This window comes from Diceros bicornis, chromosome 28, assembly GCF_020826845.1.
Source record: "Diceros bicornis minor isolate mBicDic1 chromosome 28, mDicBic1.mat.cur, whole genome shotgun sequence".
Lineage (NCBI taxonomy): Eukaryota > Metazoa > Chordata > Mammalia > Perissodactyla > Rhinocerotidae > Diceros > Diceros bicornis.
Window position 1 is genome coordinate 2,818,573 of NC_080767.1, and position 17,745 is coordinate 2,836,317.

A 17,745-nucleotide genomic window follows, 5' to 3' on the forward strand; every position below is an offset into this window, starting at 1 on the left:
ATATTAAAATAGCTTTGTCTGTTGTGTTTTTTTTTATTGAGGTAAAGTTGACATACAACATTAAATTAGTTTCAGCGGTACAACATAATGATTCAATGTTTGTATGTATGTTGAAATGATCACCACAATAAGTCCAGTTAACATCCATCCCCATACATATTTACAAATTTTTATCTCTTGTGATGAGGACATGACGCATTTCAAGGTGCAGAAGAATCAACGATGATGTCATACTTCTCCATACACAGCTTGATGAATTTGGACATAAGCATACACCCTTGAGACTGTCACCACCATCAAGGCCACAAACATATCCATCACCTCTCAAAGTTTTCTCTCACCTCCTTTATTACTATTATTCTGTTGTAAGAACTCTTATTATCTACTCTATTAGCAAATGTAATGTATGCAATACAGTCTTGTTAGCTGTAGGCACTATGCCATATCCTAGATCTCCAGAACTTATTTATCTTGATAACTGAAACTTTGTATCCTTTGATCATCAGCTCCCCATTTCACCATCCCCCCAGCGCCTGGCAACCACCATTCTACCTCTGCTTGTATGAGTTTGACTATTTTAGATTCCACATATAAGTGAGTATTTGCCTTTCTCTGTCTGCCTTATTTCACTTAGCATAATGACTTCTAGGTCCATCCATGTTGTCAAAAATGGCAAGAACTCCTCTTTTCAAGGTTGACTAATATTCTATTTCTTTATCCATTCATCCATCAGTGACATTTATGTTACTTCCGTATCTTGCCCATAGTAAATTAGCTACAATGAACATTAGAGTGCAGGTATCTCTTTGAGACCCTGATTTCAATTCCTGTGGGTGTATACCAGAAGTGGGATTGCTGAATCATATGTTAGTTTTCATTTTTGGAGAAAACTCCATACTGTTTTCCATAATGACTGTACTAGTTTACATTCCCACAAGGGTTCCTTTTCTCCACATCCTCACCAACATTTGTCATCTTTAGTTTTTTTGATAATCGCCATCTTAACAGGTATGAAGTGATAGCTCATTGTGGTTTTGATTTGCATTACCTGACGATCAGTGATGCCGAACACTTTTCATACACTTATCTGCCACCTGTATGTCTTCATTGGAAAAAGTCTACTCTGGTCTCTTGCCCAATTTTTAAATTGATTTGTCTTCTTGTTATTGAGCCAACACAAAAAAGAGAACAAAATTTCCACGTATTATGGATGCTTCCCAGTTGATATAGATGGTTTTGTATTTACAGTGGTACCAAAAGATCATGTTTCATGCTTTTTCTTCAGCTTGTTATAAGACCAGCAGTAGCTGCGGCATGGCAGATAATCGGGATCTTCTGGGATTGGAGGTTTTCAACATAAATGCGTGGTAAGGAATTTTTTATTATTCCAAGGAAATTATTGAGATCATAGTCCATGGAATCCAGGATTGATGGGTGTAGGAGGAAATTAAGGTGAGGATCGGTGATCTGGCTTTACTTCGGATCGTGAGGGACAGTTATCTATTGTATGAATGTTTGAATAAAAATATTAGAGATCAGGAATTTGTGGAGGGTGAATATGTTTTCTGAATTATTTACTTTTGAACATAACTATTTGGATTATGTGAACATCTGGGATATGGGAGTAAGTCGCTAACAGGAGGTGGTTAATAATGTCACTATTGATTTAACTTCTATGAACACAAAGTGGTCAATGGATTAAGCAAATGAGTAGTCAGAAAACACAGAAATGATAAGATTTGGGATTTAGTAAAGGACTGGGGACCGACTGTCCTGAGAGGGAGTGCCAGGACTTGTGCGGTTGAGAGTGACAAGGACAAGAAGAGAATAGAATCACACTCAAACAAGGAGGGGGTGTTAACAGGATGGAGGGGGAGAAATGATGTGGAGTAGCCTTGAGTTTTGACCTTGAGCTTTTTGTTATTGATGCAAATCTGCCTGATGACATCCCAGGACACAGGTCACATCTATGCCCGTAGGGTAGAGGGAGGGTGGAAGTACAAAACAGCCAGGATAATTGTCCTAAAAAGGCAGGCTTCCTTTATCATTTGACCTAATTTCATTATTTATTTTTGTAGGGTAAGAGGAAAAGAAGGATGATAGCAATGTCTATGCAGAGGAAGCAGCGTGACTGTGGGAACCAGTCCAAACCAAATCCTGGTTTAAGCATATCCATCCCTTTGAAAATGTCCAGTGACATATTCAAGAGGCCAGTTACTAGAATCCCATCCCATCCTGGCAATGACGTGTCTCTGGGAGGACACCTTGGACCAGCCCCACCAGGTCTGCTGGCCAGAGAGACCGCAAGGACTCCAGGCCTGCAGCAGTGTAGGACAACTGGTAAGTCCTTTCAATCTTGCCAAAGCGTTGCAAAAACTTGCATCTAATCACACAGGTGAATCCCTGCCAGGTGTGCTCACAGGTGGTTCTGCACCCCAGGTACCATGCCCATTCCTGCCGGTCTTCAGATTTGGCAAAGATGATTCCAGGAGTTGATCTGGGCACTCCACAGCTCCACTGCCAACAATTTCTCGTGACTGAGGAAGATATCCGGGAGGAGGAAAGGTCAGTGAAGAACACAGGAGAGAGACTGGTAATAGCACTGATGGCGGACAGACTTGCTAGCAAGACAGAGAAAGTGAGAGGCCAAGAAGGACGTCCTGACAGCAGAGGAAATGGAGCAGGCACCTCAGTGAGGTCTCTTGGCAGCGTCCCTAATGGTTCCTTGCTTTGAGCTCTTGAAACTTTAAAATATACCAATACTTTTATTTTATTAAACTCTGCTGCATGACAGAAAATATAGACAGTGATTTCTTTCTGAGGTGAGAGGCTGAGTTTCAGATGAGGAGAGAAAGATCTTCCTTTTTCTTGCTGTTCTCTCATTTTCCTTTACTATGTACGTTATTTATTTGTACTTTCAAGTCAACAGCGAGTTATCAACATCACGGGATGATTCAGTTTTTCCCCTCACAGTCACAGTAAAACGTACTTAAAGTAGATTATTCTTTTTGTGTAATATTCCAATAGATTCCAAAATATTATTTCAAAAGCACTTTTGTGTCTATGTTCTCATATTAGATATTTACTTCTAGGTCTCCGTTTTTCTGTTATTTGTTGCATGTTAATTCAAAGTTGCATCTAAGGAAATGCCAGATTTCCCTCAGTTTTTTAGACCCATATGTGTTGGAAATTTGATTCATGAAGATGGACATGGCAGGTGGAGGATCATGCTGTTATCAAAAGAGACAATTTCGGCATCAGTAATCTGAGAAGAACCCACTGCTTGTTGAGATTTAATTGACTATTTGAGAGATCAAGCTTTCGCTATTGGCACGTCTCTTTCTCTTTGGAGGCGAAGTATGACCTTCCCAGTCTTTCCATTACCAAATCAATTTCCTGGGTGGCTGTTCCATGTCAGAAAGGGCCTGGGATGCCAGGAACCAGGATTCATCCTCTGAATTATTGCTGTCCTGAGAGAGCTTCCCTGGCAGCGTCCTGCCTGTGTGTCTGGGTGACACTTGCAGCCATCAGAAAGGAAGGGATAACTCACAAGTGCCAAGTGATTCATCATCAGTTCCATGGCATTCCATGCTGGACCCTCCCACACCCCTGTCATGCCTCATCTTTCAAAGCTCCAAACAGCGTACACACCCCAGCAGGTGGTGGTAATATAACCACAGCACAGTACTGGAGAAAATAACACAACCACCCAGGGGCGACACACTTTAAGGGATCGGGCCCAATTGCCCCATTTGGACAATCTGGCAACACCAACACTGAGTGTGTAAACTGGAGGACTGTCCAAGACCATGGACCTCAGAAGGACACGGGCTCAGAAGTCACCTTGGACAGCAAGGGACAGTGTGGGGTCACTCACTGGCCAGGATTATGGTCCCTTATCCTGGCAAAGTAGAGCTCACCCGGGATCCATCAGGCCAAGCCATGGAGGAGACTGGGGGCCTTCTAGGGAAATTCTGCCCTAAAGTGAATTGCATAAGGAAGGCAGGGTTGCTGAAAATCCTAGTTCACAGGGAGCAGTCATGTTTATGGAATGAGGCCCAGCAGTAGCCTTAAAGCTGCATCACATATATTTCACCTTGCATACAAAACACGCAGGAAAAGGAATTCCGAGTCCTGGACAAGAATCTCAGCAGGATTCAATTCTAGGTCAGGAGTGAACACGGAGGCCCTAGATGGGTGTGAGGATGCAAACTCCTGCCTGCATTTAGTCCATTTGCAAACGACCTTCCTCAGGCCTTGTCCTCTCACATGCACGGTTTGATCTTTTTACATTGTTTTCCCCACTTAGAGCTGATGCAATTACAGAGATTGAACTAGAAAACTATAAGTTCCTAAAATTTGGTCAAAAGAAACCTCAACAAGAGAAGCAGAAAACATTCCCTGTTCCTCCAGAATGTAGAAAGGCAGCCCCTGCCTGTGACACGACATGGTCCTGGGTAGTGCTGTTTTAAAGACACCCACATTTCAGTGGTTGTTACTCTATCTGTGAAAGTACCTTCAACCTTTAAATCCCAAGAGAATGGGTGGGGGGCTTTCTGTGCTCCTGGAGGAGCTGAATGCTACTGACATGAACTGGTCCTCGGAGTTAGGGGGACTTGGGAGTGACGTCATTAGCCAGGGAAGGGGCTGGCCCTTCTCCCTTCTCCCACATACAATAAGCTGATGACCCAGAAGAGTTCTTGATTCAAGGAGAAATGTGAGATTCCGTGTCTCACTCACATGACTACAGAAAGTGACAGAACCACACCACAACTCCCAGCCTGTGAAGGGAACAGGACTTTAATATAATATTGAAATATGGCATTTATTATTTACAACAAATAACCACTGTCCCTCCCCAATGGGTGAATAGGTGCTGGGGTAGAGGTGTCAGGGAGCTGAGGTGGGGTCCTCCCCTCTCTTGGGCTTTAGAGTGTCCCAAGAATCAGCTTACAATGCTCCCCTTCCCATCAGGTGGGAGGAGCTGGCCTGGTGCATCGCAAGCATCCCAGCTGTGTCCCCGCTGCTGAGGATGGGGCTGTGATCGGCTACTGTTACGGGGCTCAGTGTTGGGGCCTGGGGGCTGAATACAGGAGTCAGGTTATTTTGGGTGGCCTCCCTCAGAATCATGGCCCCTCACCCTGTCCCCACTGAACTGGGTGCTCCTGACCCTGTGCTCAGTGCTGTCAGCCACCAGTACCCCATTTGTCCCTGCCACGTGAGCCATCATTTAGTATCACCTATTGCACAGAGGAGGAAATGGAGTCTCAGGAAGCTGAATAGAGTCACCCCAGTCACAGGACTGCTCAGTAGTGGAGCTGGGATCCCAGTGCCAGCTGTCTGACTCCCCAAGGCCACGCTTAGCCCGAAGCCTTACTGAACCCCTAGGAGTCGGTCACCCTGGCCCAGACACTCACTCACCCCTGACCTTGATGATGGCCGGTTCTTCTTGGCCTTGAGTATTCTGCTGGCCAACTAGGTCTGGGGTTCCAGCTGGCAGGACAGGCTGCAGATACAGGACAGAGAGGCACCTGTGAGACTACCAAGAGCCACACCTCAGGTGTCCGCCCACTGCCTTCCCAGCAGCTGGAGTCTGGGTGTCCCAGAGGTCACCATGCAATAAAGCCTGGGGCTGAGTGGGGGGCCACAGAGACAGGATCTCTGGACTGGCCAACAGGGAGATTCCACCCCTGCCCTCACCCAACTCCTGCCCGGCCTCACATATCATTCTCGTTGAGCAGCTCCATGTACAGGAACCAGGTTCCAAATCACTCCTCGGGCTCTGGTTGTAATTCTTTGCAGCCACCTGGAGCAGCAGGATCTCCCTCATGAGTCGGTATTCCTGGGACCAGAGGGAATGAGAGGATGCAGACAGGACCTGGGTGGGGGATGCTGCAGAGGCCTTGTGGGAGGTGAGGAGTGGGGCAGGGGTTCAGTCCTGGGAACCGTTCTTCCCTCCAGTTCCATCAGGCTCTACCTGTTCTCAGAATGGGAATAATCAGTCCCTCCTCCAGGAAGTTTTCCTTGATGCCATCCTCCCCTCAACCCACCTGCCAATTGGATGGGTCTCCCACTTCTCTGTTATCAAACTCTCCCACTCAATGTAAGATACAGGAGGTGGAGCCAGGGACTGTTCTGCCCAGCAGGTCTCTGATTTCCACCTCCTTCCACTCCCCTGCAGGGAGTGCCCCAGCTGCTCACCTCAGTCCTCTTCTCAAGGTTGATGTCATTCCCCTGGAAGGCAGACAGCCAGAGTCCATCAGACAGAGACCCCAGCCTGACTAGCTCCCTATGCCCACCCCTTCTCATGTTGCACTGCTGCTAGGTCCCCAGAGGAAGCCGGGCATGCAGAGAAAACAGGACTTGGACCTAGGCCAGTCTCTGGGCTCCAGAGAAGGACATGGGGGTGAGGCTGATGGACCTGGCAGCACAACCCTCTCTGATGACAGACTTGGCGGCTAAGGCCTCAGGCAGAGGGGACTGCTCAGCCACTTATGTGCTGCCTGACTTTTGGGGCCCCAAATTCTCTCTTCCTCCGTGGCAGCATGAGAGGGAGAGGATGAGTCCAGCTCAGATAAAACCTCACGCAACTGTGTCATCAGGCAGCTCTGAGCTTCCCCAGCCTGGGGAATCAGAATGGATGGCTCAGGTAGAGCCTCTGTTCACTCATCCCTAAAATGGGCCTGATGCCCCAGCTCCCAGGAGTGGCTGTGAGGCTCTCAGGAGAGATGTGCCAAATGTTAGTGCTCAGAGCTCAGTTTGGGAGCTCTCGCATCCCATGGCTCAGGATCCTGGTCCTCCCTGCCTGGTCCTCAGGTTCACCCACCTCGAGATAATCACCCATCACCAGATGCAGCATCAGCAGGTCACCGAAGAAAGTGCCAAGATAGGGGATGACACCTTGTGACATCAGGGTGTGGCTGGGATGGGCCCTTGTTCTCAAGTTGACCCCCTGCAGATCCTTCCCTGAAAAGTCCTCATCCTCAGCCTCCTGGCCCATCCCAGGGTTCCCACAGGGAGCAGCCTAGGACCGTTAGCAGCCTCCCCTCAATTCCTCCTCGCTTCACACCCGAAGAACACCACACACCTCCTCCTCACCTCCCAGGGCCGGCTTCTGGCAAATCACAGGGTATCTTGTCCCTGGTCTTCCCCAAACTAACTCATCCTGCACCAGCTCTTCCAGGCCCTCCTCCAGGTCACTTCTACTGGGGGATTCAGACACTGTGGCACCAAGAGGAAGGGCCCTCCTCTCTTGATTTGAGGCCTCCAGCTGGGAGGGCAGAGTCCCTACCCCACAGGCACACTCACCTGGTGCTGCTGCTGTTGCTTCTCCTGCACTCTCTGGGGTTTGCTCTCTGGGGGGGTGGCAAACGTGGAGGGACTCTCCTGCCAGGGTCGAGAACAGTGTCAGCAGACCATACTCCCCTCACCCCATTTCTCTCCAGCACCACTGGCTTCCGACCCTGGATATCTGACTCGAGTCAACTTGTACCAATGCTACTCCATCTTCCAAGGTGTTGTGATTCCAGAACAAACCCAGCTCCAACTCTCACTCTGGGTGTGAGCTTGAGCTTGTGGACTGGCATCCCCGAGCCTGTTCCCTCATCTGGAAGGTTTGAGAATTTCAGCTACCTCACAGGTTCTCCTGAGGACTCAGTGTCACATGACTGTCATCATTGTTCTTGCCCTCACCCCTCCAGGTGGAGCAGGCAGAAAGCTCCCACATTCCTTTCCTCCCTCTTACCTCATCACCACCCTGTGAGGCCTGCACCACACAATCACCATCCCTCCATTTCCCTGATGAGGAAACAGAGGCCCAAACAGGGGCAGTGAGTTGCTCAGGGGCCCACAGAGGAGAGGCCGCTTGCCCCTCCCAGCCAGAGGGCCTGTTCCAACATCCTCACCTAACCCCCAGCCCCACCACTGACAACAGTCCTGTCCCCTGAGCTCTCAAAGCATGGTCCTGGTCGAGCCATGGATAGAGATGATGGGGTGTCTTGGGAGTCCTGTTGAGTGGCTCCTGCCTGTCCCAGTCCTGTGGAGTGTCTGGATCCCAGGCTGGGACAGAGACCATGCCAAAGCCTTCTCCTCCACAAGCAACCATTCAGAACACTGCCCTGCACTGAACTCTTTCTTTATCCACTCAGGAACTGGACCCCCAACGTGTCACCTCTGATCCACAGGGAAGTGGGTGACAGGATGCTTTCCTTCCTTGTTTACATGAAGCTCCTAACGTCCTTTCAGCAGGATCCACTAAGAATCCATCAGTTGCCTAGACGCTTCTCATAAGCCACCTGGGGCATATGTCATTGCCAACCAGGCACTCAGATGAGACTCTTGTGGTTGACTCGAGTGACTGCTCTAGGAGTCCAGTGGGGAGTCCCAGAATGCACACACATCTGTTTCTGGTCCAGCCGTTCAGACCCAAGGATGAGCAGTCGGTTTGGCCACCTGGGCCATGGGAATCCCCTGCTGTGCCCATCCCTGGGGCAGGCCGGGTGCCCTCCCCATGGAGACGTGGTGAAGACAGGAACAGCAGAGGCGTGGCTTCCTGAGGACAGGTTTAGGTTGAGGGCTAAACCTACCCCAACCACCCAACAACCTGGAAGCAGCTACATCCAGCAGGATCGACGTGCGTGGAAGCCAGAGATCTGCTGATGGTGCAAGCTCGGCAACTCGTCCTGGAACAGTGCAGCCAACACCACTGTGTCCCATGACCAGGGCGTCTTGCCCAAAAACGGCACCCCACCTGCCCATGGGCCAAACAGATCCCTCTGCTTGTTAACCTGGACAAGATAGACGGGAATGCTTCAGAGAAAATTCAAGTGAGAAACAATCAAAACCACAGCTTTCCCAGTCCCCCTCCCCCCCCCGGCCCCTCCTCTCTTTCCAGACCCCCAGCCTCCACTCTACCTTGGTCATCAGTTCTCTGCTCAAGGACTTGTCTTGGCTATAGCACTCCTTAAGGTTTTCAGAGCTCTCCCTGAGGGGAGGGGAAAGAGGGAAGGATAAACTTAGGTATACTATGAGCGGTCTGAGTGCAGATCCTTTTCTTTGACAAACTGAGAGATTTAAATTGCCTGGAGGAGTGCTCTCACTGGGATCCTCTGAGTGCTAAGTTCTCGTGGGACTGGGAGGGGGCTCTTCTGTTGGTCACTGGGGTCTCCATTCCCCAGCACTACAGAGCAGCTCTGTTTTGAACACTTTAAGTTTCAATTGGGCATAGAGTTCTGTTGCTATAAACACTTGAAAATCTCCAATTTGGCTCAACCCAGTACCTGACATTTAGGGAAACCGAGTCCTGAAGCAGAACTGGTGCACTAAGGACCCTGGGAGGCTTAGAGACCCCCGCCAAGGCCCAGGTCCTGTCCCCAGCATTTGCTGTCCCCCAGGAGTTCGCAGGTGACTGAGGGGCCAATGGCAGACATATGGGAGATCCCCCATCCACCCTGGTCCTCCTATGGAGAGAGGCTTACCCACGGGGAAACTTCCCCCATGTGTTCTTCAGGTGGCTTGTGGAGGTTTTCTCCAGAGCAGAGATGAGAGTTCAGGAGGAGGAGAAGTTCTTCAGGATCTTGCACTCCTGGGGAAGGGAAGAGAATGAGCTGTGAGTTGGGGCGCTGGACCCCCGCTTGCTCTAGCTTCAGTCCCCTTCTATTTAAATCTCCCTTCCTGGATGAGACAGATGCTCAGGGACCCCAAGAAGGGCACAGGGAGGAGGATTTTAGCTCAACACAGAGAAGGAGCTAGGTAGGAAGTGAGCATCCTCCCACTGGGACCTGGAGTCAAGGTCAGCGTTCCCCTGGCAGGAAGAGCCTAGGTACTGTGCAGGGGCTTAGACCACACACTTCAATCTTGGGAGCTGATAAATGTGGAGAGGCAGTTCCCAAGGCTCTAGAGAGGGGCTCCACTGGGCCTCCCATAGCACACCTGGGCCACCTGGACCCAGTGCTCCAACACCTTCGCCCTGTCCTGGGACGTCATGCTAGTGTCCCCGAGGCAGGTGGTGACGACGAGGCTGGCCACCCTTCTGAAGTGATCGATGGTGGCCTGGACGGTGGCTGCCAGATGCTCGTTGCCGGGATTGTTCCTCTTGCCCCAGGTGGAGCCCAGGCACTGAGAGGGCACCACCTTCCATAAGAGCTCCTGGGGAACAGTGGGAGCATCAACCAGCCCTGCCACACCCAAGCTCTGTGTCCACAGCCCCCGAATTCCCACAAAGGGGTCACAGTTTAGAGCTGGAGCTCAGGAAGCTCAGGATGTGGCTTGAGCCTTGTGAGAGTCCCTGGCTTTTCTTCTCTGTCCACTGCGAACACCCAGCACATGATAACCCAGGACCCAATACTGGCAGGGAAGGGAGAGGGGCATTTGCACCCAGCCTGTCCTGGCTAACTCCAAGCTCCAGAGGGTGGCTCAATTCGGCTCCTCCCAAGGGGGCATCTTCCACCACCCTGATGCCCCTCTGGTCCCACTCCCCATTCTGATGCACATTTCCCCGTGGCAGCTACAACCACGGGCCTTGCCTATTTCTCTTGTAGGAAATCCACATCTTGTCTAATAAGTCCTGAGGTTGTTGAGCCTCCTGAGCAGCCGGTTGGACCACCAGGGACCTGGCTGCACACAGTGAGCACCCCACCACACACTGATGCACCAGGCCCTGCCCAGCTTTCCATCTCTTCTACCTCATGGAGCTGGCACAGCCACTCTGTGCAGCAGGTCCTGTTAGTGTCCACCTCTACGGTCTGCAGGTCGACAGCAAAGGCTTGGAGGTTCAGAAAGTTGCCCAGGTCGTATGGTTGGTAAGGGGTGGAGCCGGGATTTGGGCCCATATCAAAGGAGTCTGGATCAGGTCTGGGGCAATGATGGCAGAGGGAAGGCCTGACCCACCCTGCCCTGAGAGCCCAGCTGCTCACCGCATCCATCACGGTCAACTGCTCCACCACCAGCTTAGGAGGGAAGGCCGTGAGGTTGGGCTTCTTCTCAAGCTCTTTAAGAGCCACAGATGGAGGTGGACTTCCCACCAGAAATGATGGTCCAGGTGACTCCAGCTGAGAAGCTCCCACTCCTGCTGGAGCCAATGTCGGCCTTTGCTCCAGCTCCAATACTGCTGATGGAGAGGACGCTGACTCCAGCTCTAGAGAGTGTAATGTCAACGGAGCTGGAGCCAGCTCTACCTCCACCACTGCCCACTTCTCTGTTTCTGCCACTGGCTGGAGCTCTGCAGCTGGTGCTGGAGCGGGATAAAGAGAAAGGTTCACCCACATAGCTGACTTTCCATGTGTCCTTCTAAACACAGGAAAGATCTCACTTCCCTTCCAGGGATATCCAGCCTGCAGTCCCCCTTACCCTCTGGCTCTGCCTCAGTGGCCTCCAGAAGCTCATACTGGACAAAGGTAAGAGGGTCACTGCAGCTCATCTCTGAACCAGGCAAGGTGACCCTCATGTACACCCCCTTTAGCTTGCAAAAGGGACAGCCCCAGTCTGGTCCCGCCTTAGTTCTAGTCCAACCCCGTCATCTCAAGGTCCTGAGCGTGGAGACCCTCTGCTCCTGCTCTCATCTCAGAGCAGCACTGGAAGGTGTGGGTGGCCTCATGTACCTGCCCCTTGTCTAGTGAGTTGGTGGAGTTGAAACCATTGGGTTTCTCCTCGACGACCTCCTGAATGGAGTTCTGCAAAGACTGCCTGGGAGCTGGGCCAGAAGGAATCAGGGGCTGCCTGCACACTGCCACTGGAGAATGTCTACTCCTCAGTTAAGGCACAGAGGGGAATCCCTGCAAACAACTCTGGTCAGGAAGGGAAGGAGATGAAACCTCTAGGGCTCCCTAACATATGAGTAGAGGAGCTCACCTTCTCATGCTGCCAGCCATGACCTGGGGTATGAACATGACAGACCTACCAGGCTTCCGACACCTAACAACCAGCTCCTGCTCAGGAATGACCCGCCCCTCATGCCCTGCCTTCCCCATTCCACACAGACACATGCGCGCACACACACACACACACACACAGAGGGGCAAGGGGTGTGGGGCTGATCAGGTGGGATCACAGTTGTGTCCTGGCCTGCACTAGCCTTTCCTGGCCTGCCCTGTATTACCTTTCACTGCCTTCTGCCAGATGCCCAGAGGCGTTGGGGATGAGGTCTGAGCCAACATTGGCAACTACCAAAAAGATTCTCTTTTGGGGATTTTTGAGCCCAGATCCTCCAAAAGTTGGGAAACAACAACAAAACATCTTTGCCTGTTGACTATCTTCAATCAAGTGAGCTGGATGGGGGGCTGTGGGTGCCTGGTTACCAGAATTCTAAGATCTGTTGGGGTCTATGACCCCACGTCATCTCCTGAACTGTACACAATGAGCCCACACAGCCCTAGCCACAGCTCTCTGGAAACCTAACTAGGTTCCTAGCTTTGAGGAGACAGAGATGAATGCAGACCTCCTTTTCCTTACCAGTGCTTCATCCTGGGATATTCCCTGTGACTCTCAGGTCCTCCTCAGTCTCCAAACCTGCACCTTGAGGATCAGGCTAGAATCTACTTCTTAGGGACGTCACCCGGTGTATACGAGATAATAGCTATTATCCCTGTGGGCTGTTGTCACATGTACCTAAGGCACAAACTTAGAGATGGAAGAATAACAAGGAGAGGTGGGATGTAGCACAGAACACCACTCAAAACAGGTCTGTATCACAGGAATGTGATACTGGGACAGTCCCTTCCAACTTGGCCTCATTTTCAGGTCAGCATCATGAGGGGGTTGCAACTAATGGAAATTCAGATATTGCTATCCTGTGGCATAAAACCAGTCATTTGTTTCCTGTTTTATGGAGAATGAGACTCAAGTGCCTCATCTTGGCCTATCAGGTGGGCAGCCTCCACAGTGGTACCCAGTAAGCCCCACCCATATTATACACATCCCCATGCAACCACAAAGTGGTTAGTAACTGGCTTCTGAACATAATAACAGCCAAGGTGATGGGATGTCTTGTCTAAATTTTAACTAAAAATGTCTCTCACTTCCTCTTACTCCCTCTCTCATGTGCCATCTCTCTCTCTCTCTCTCTCTCTCTCTCTCTCTCTCTTTCTCTCTCTCTCTCTCTGTCAAATCCCTGGAACTGAGGAATCAAATACTGGTGTATTGGGGCTGCCCACTGTGGAGGCCCATTGAGAAGACAAGCAAGGGAGAACCCGGGCCAACAGACAGAAAAGAACTCAGGCTCTCAGTCCAAACTGAATCCTGAAGGCTGAGATTGAACTTAGGGGCTAGTCCTCCCCTAGTCTAGCATCAGTTGAGGCCTCAGCCCCAACCTGTTCAACTCACTGAGGCAGAGGCACCCAGCTAAAACGTGCCTGATTGCTGATCCACAGAAATTGTGAGATAGTCAACATTTGTAGTATTCAAATGCAAGGTTAGGGGCAATGAAGTCAGAGAGGGACAGGTAACTGACACAGCCTACCAGGCCCTGGCCCTACGTTCCACCCCAGCTCCTGTTCTCTCCTCCCAGGCTCCCTTCAGCTTCACTGGCCACCTTTCTAACCTCCTCTGGCCAAACTCACTTTTGCCTATGAGACTCATGACCAGTGGGGCCATCTCCCTGACACACTGCTCCCAGATTCGTGCAGGACTGGCTCCTTCTTGTCATTCTGGTCCCCGCGAATGACACCCCAATGAGGCCTTTCAGACCCTCCTACCCAGTGACCCCCCCAGCACTCCCTCACAGCCCCTTGGTGTGTTTCTCTACAGCACTTGCTCTTTTCTTTCTCATGTCTTTGCTTTTGTCCATTTTCCCCTCTAGACTGTGAGCTCCTGACAGGCAGGAACAACTTGGTAATTTTCATCCTGCACTTTGGCCCACCAGGGCACCTGGCACAGGGTGAGTGCTCAGTGCACAGCTGCTGAATGAGTACATGGGAAGATCTTGCACCCCTTCCCCCGCTTCTGACCAACTTTGATTGTGGAGATGAACGCTGGTAATAGGGGGAACAAGTTGTTTCTGAGGCAGGAGGACAACCAGAAAGACCACTGGTTGACTCTTTGCTGCTCCAGGAGCTCAAGTAAAGTTCAGTGTAAATTCCATGTTACAGCAGAATGACTTGATATATATATATATATATATATATATATATATATATATATATAATGTAATATTTACCAAAATAAGTTTAGTTAACATCAATCACCAAACAGAAATAAAAGTTTTTTTCCTGATGATGAGAAGATTTAGGGTCTAGTCTCTTAGCAACTTTCAAATATACCACACAGCAGTGTTAACTTAGACAGTGCTGTATATCAAGTATATCTCAATACAAGTGAAAAAAAAAAACTCACTGGCCACCACCGCTCCCTGGTGGCCAGCACTAGCACTGCAGCCCAGGCAGGAAATACAAACAGAAGGAACCTTTCTTCGTGTGTCCTCAAGGCAGAGGCTCTCCAGGGTCCCAGGGTTAAAGGAGCAGGACCTGTCAGCTTCGAGGGAGTGGGAGGAATCTCGAAAGCTTAGATTTCCCCCCTCTTGCTGTACCCCACCAGGTGTCCTCTTCATTCCTAAGTCATCCTAACCTCAGCCATGACAATGATTCCCCCCACCTCCAGATGAGGACCCCAAGGGTCCAACAAGGATTAATCTTCTCCCTGAACTCTGGACTTGGTGTCCAGTGCTCTGGCATCTTCTTCCTTATCCTCAGTTCTCATCCACCCAAGCCCCCAAGTGTCCTCAGTTCTAAAGGATCTCCAGGGGCTGGAAAACATTTGCTCAGGGGTTCAGAGCACAGTAGTCATCAACAGAGAACCTAGTCCAACAGACACATTGCAAGCACATGGAACGCTTGGAGTCACCCGCTGGATGCACTCCACTTTATACAGAAGGACCCTCACTGAGGTCTTCTCTCCTGTTCCCAATGCCTCAAGGGGAGGATGGGCTCATCACAGTTCTGGGTGCCCACAGAGGTAGACTGCAGGACCCCAGTGCTGTGGTCCCCAGGCTGGGCCAGGGATGGATCTGGAACAGGTAGAAACCTAGGAACCTTAGGGATTTCTCTGCCCATCTCTGGGCCCCTGTGCATGAATCAAGGAGAACGGATGCTACTGCCCCTTGGGAGAGCTGCCTCCAACCTCTCTCCCTCCTGCCTCTTGTCACATCCCAGGTGTCAGCTCTTTCTTGACTGCCCCTCCGTCCCACATGTGAAGTCAGTGTGAGTGAGTGTGCCTGTGCACATGCGATGATGAGGAGAGGAAAATGACCCCATATGGAGAGGGGTGGGCAGCAATCCCCTAGGATCTTAATGCCTCTCATTGCCAAAGGAAACCTGAGGGATGTGGTGGAGCCTTGGCCAGAGAAGCTGGAGCTCTCTCTAGTCTTCAGGAATCTGACCACCTCTTGTGGTCTGGGACAGTACCTACGTATTTCTGGGCCAGTTTCCCAACTGTACAGTGAGGGGTAAGATGTGCAACAGCAGAAGCATGTTCTTGGCCAGGACAAGTCATAAGGCCCCATCGATACATGAAGTATGGTTTAAGCATATTGAAGACATTAATATTGCTGTGCAATCATCACCACGATCCATCTTCAGAACACTTCTCATCTTGCAAAACTGAAACTCTATACCCATTCATGAATAATCTCCCATCCCCCCTCCTCCCAGCCCGTGGCAAACACCATTCTACTTTCTTTCTCTCTGAATCTGGCGATTTCAGGAACCTCTAGAAAGGAAATCACACAAGGTTGTATTTTTGTGACTGGCTTATTTCATTTAGAGTAATATCTTGAAGGTTCATCCATGGTGTGCCGTATCTTAGACTTTCCTTCCTTTTTTAAGGATGAATAATATGCCATTGTATGTTTATTCCACATTTTGCTCATCCATACATCCCTGGACAGATATCATAGCAAGGCCCACAACCAAGCCCAAAACAAAATGAGGCCCCAGCCAGATTTTTATCAACAGTCCCCTGGAGACTGTTTTCTTAAGCCATATCCCATATTATATTTACAAAGGATCTAATCTTGGGCCGTGAGTTGCTTTTCAGAAACTCCATTTTTCCTCCATAAGCAAGTTTCAACTACTTTGAGCCAGTGAGATCACAAGACGGCTGGCAAGACTCAAACCGCAACTGCACAAGTGACTGGAGGATGACCTGGGGGACCAAGAACTCCCCTGCTGATCATGTTAAGAATGCCGTCTTTTGAACATGGGATGTATGACAGAACATGAAAATCTGCACTTGCACAAAATGCCTAGGACTGCCCCCAAACTTCCTAAACCCGCTCCTTTGCCCTTAAAAAGCCCTTTTCAACAGCCCATCACGGAGAAAGATTTAACCTCTGTTGCTGGCCAACCTTGTAATAAAGCTTTTTCCCTTCTACAAGAGCCAGTATCCCATTTGGCTAAGGGGTGCATTGGGCAGTAAGCCCTTCCTTGATTACAATACTTGGGCGGCTTCCATGTTTTAGCTATTATGAATAATGATGCCATGAACATGGGTGTTGAAATATGTCTTTGAGAACATGCTTTCAATACTTTGGGGGGGTATATACCCAGAAGAGGAATTGCTGAGTCCTATATAATTATTTTTTTAATTTTGGGGGGGAATTGTTATACTGATTTCTACAGCAACTATATAATATACATTCCCATAAGGGTTCAAACTTCTCCACATCTTGGCCAACACTGGCTCTAGTCTTTTTCTTCTTCTTTTTTTTTTTTTTTTTTTGGATAGATACCATCCTAATGAATGTGAGGTGGTCTCTCACTGTTTCTGATTTGCATTTCCCTAATGATTACTGATGTTGAGCATCTTTTCATATGCTTATTGGTCATTTGCAGATCTTCTTTGAGGAATGTCTACTCATGTACTTTATTCAGTTTTGATTTGGGTTGTTTGATTTTTGTTGTTGAATTTAGGAGTTCTCTATCTATTCTGGATATTAAGGACTTGTCAGATACATGGTTTGCAAATATTGTCTCCCACCTTGTGGGCTGTGCTTTTACTCTGTTGATAATGACTTTTGAGGCACAAAACTTTTTAATATCCATGAAGTCCAGCATGTGTATTTTCCTATTTTATTTGCTGCTCCTTAGGTGTCATATCCATGAAATCGTTACCAAATCCTATTTTGTCAAGTTTTGCCTTATGTTTTCTTCTAAGGGTATTATAGCATTAGCTCTTACACTTAGGTCTTTGATTCACTGGGAATCAAATTTTGTATACAGTGTTAGGTAAGGGTCCAAGTTGATTCTTTTGCATGTAGATATCCACACTTTCCAGCACAACTTGTTGAAAAGACTTTTCCCCATTGAATAATCTTGGCATCCTTGTCAAACATCATTTGACCACATGGGTGAGGGTTAATTTCTGGGCTCTCAATTCTGTTTCCATTGGTCAATATGTCTGTCTTTATGCCATGACAATGCTGTTTTGATACTGTAGATTTATAGTAAGTTTTCAATCAGAAGAATCAGTCCTCCAACTTAGTACCTCCTTTGAAGATTATTTTTGGTATCTGGGCTTACTTGAGATTCCATAAGAATCTCAGGATGGGTTTTTTTCTATTTCAACACAAAACGTCCTTGGGATTTTGATAAGGACTGCACTGCATTTGTTGATTTCTTTGGATATTGTTGACAGCGTCACAATAAGGAGTCTTCCAATCCATGATGAGGGGATGTCTTTCATTTCTAGTAGTGCAGGGTGGCTGTTCAGGTTTAGGGGTCGGCACTCCTCGAGGTAGTCGTGCAGAAACCCATAATT

At 49.1% G+C, this 17,745-nt stretch overlaps 1 long non-coding RNA gene across 1 annotated transcript; it reads right to left on the reverse strand.

Moving 5' to 3' along the window:
* Positions 1 to 7,426: 7,426 nt before the first annotated feature.
* LOC131393643 (uncharacterized) lies at positions 7,427 to 9,513 on the reverse strand. The gene is made up of 3 exons (XR_009215945.1): positions 9,481 to 9,513; positions 8,914 to 8,983; positions 7,427 to 7,606 (listed from the first exon to the last, which is right to left on the reverse strand). It is a non-coding gene; the product is annotated as an uncharacterized LOC131393643 (long non-coding RNA).
* Between the last annotated feature and the right edge of the window lie 8,232 nt (positions 9,514 to 17,745).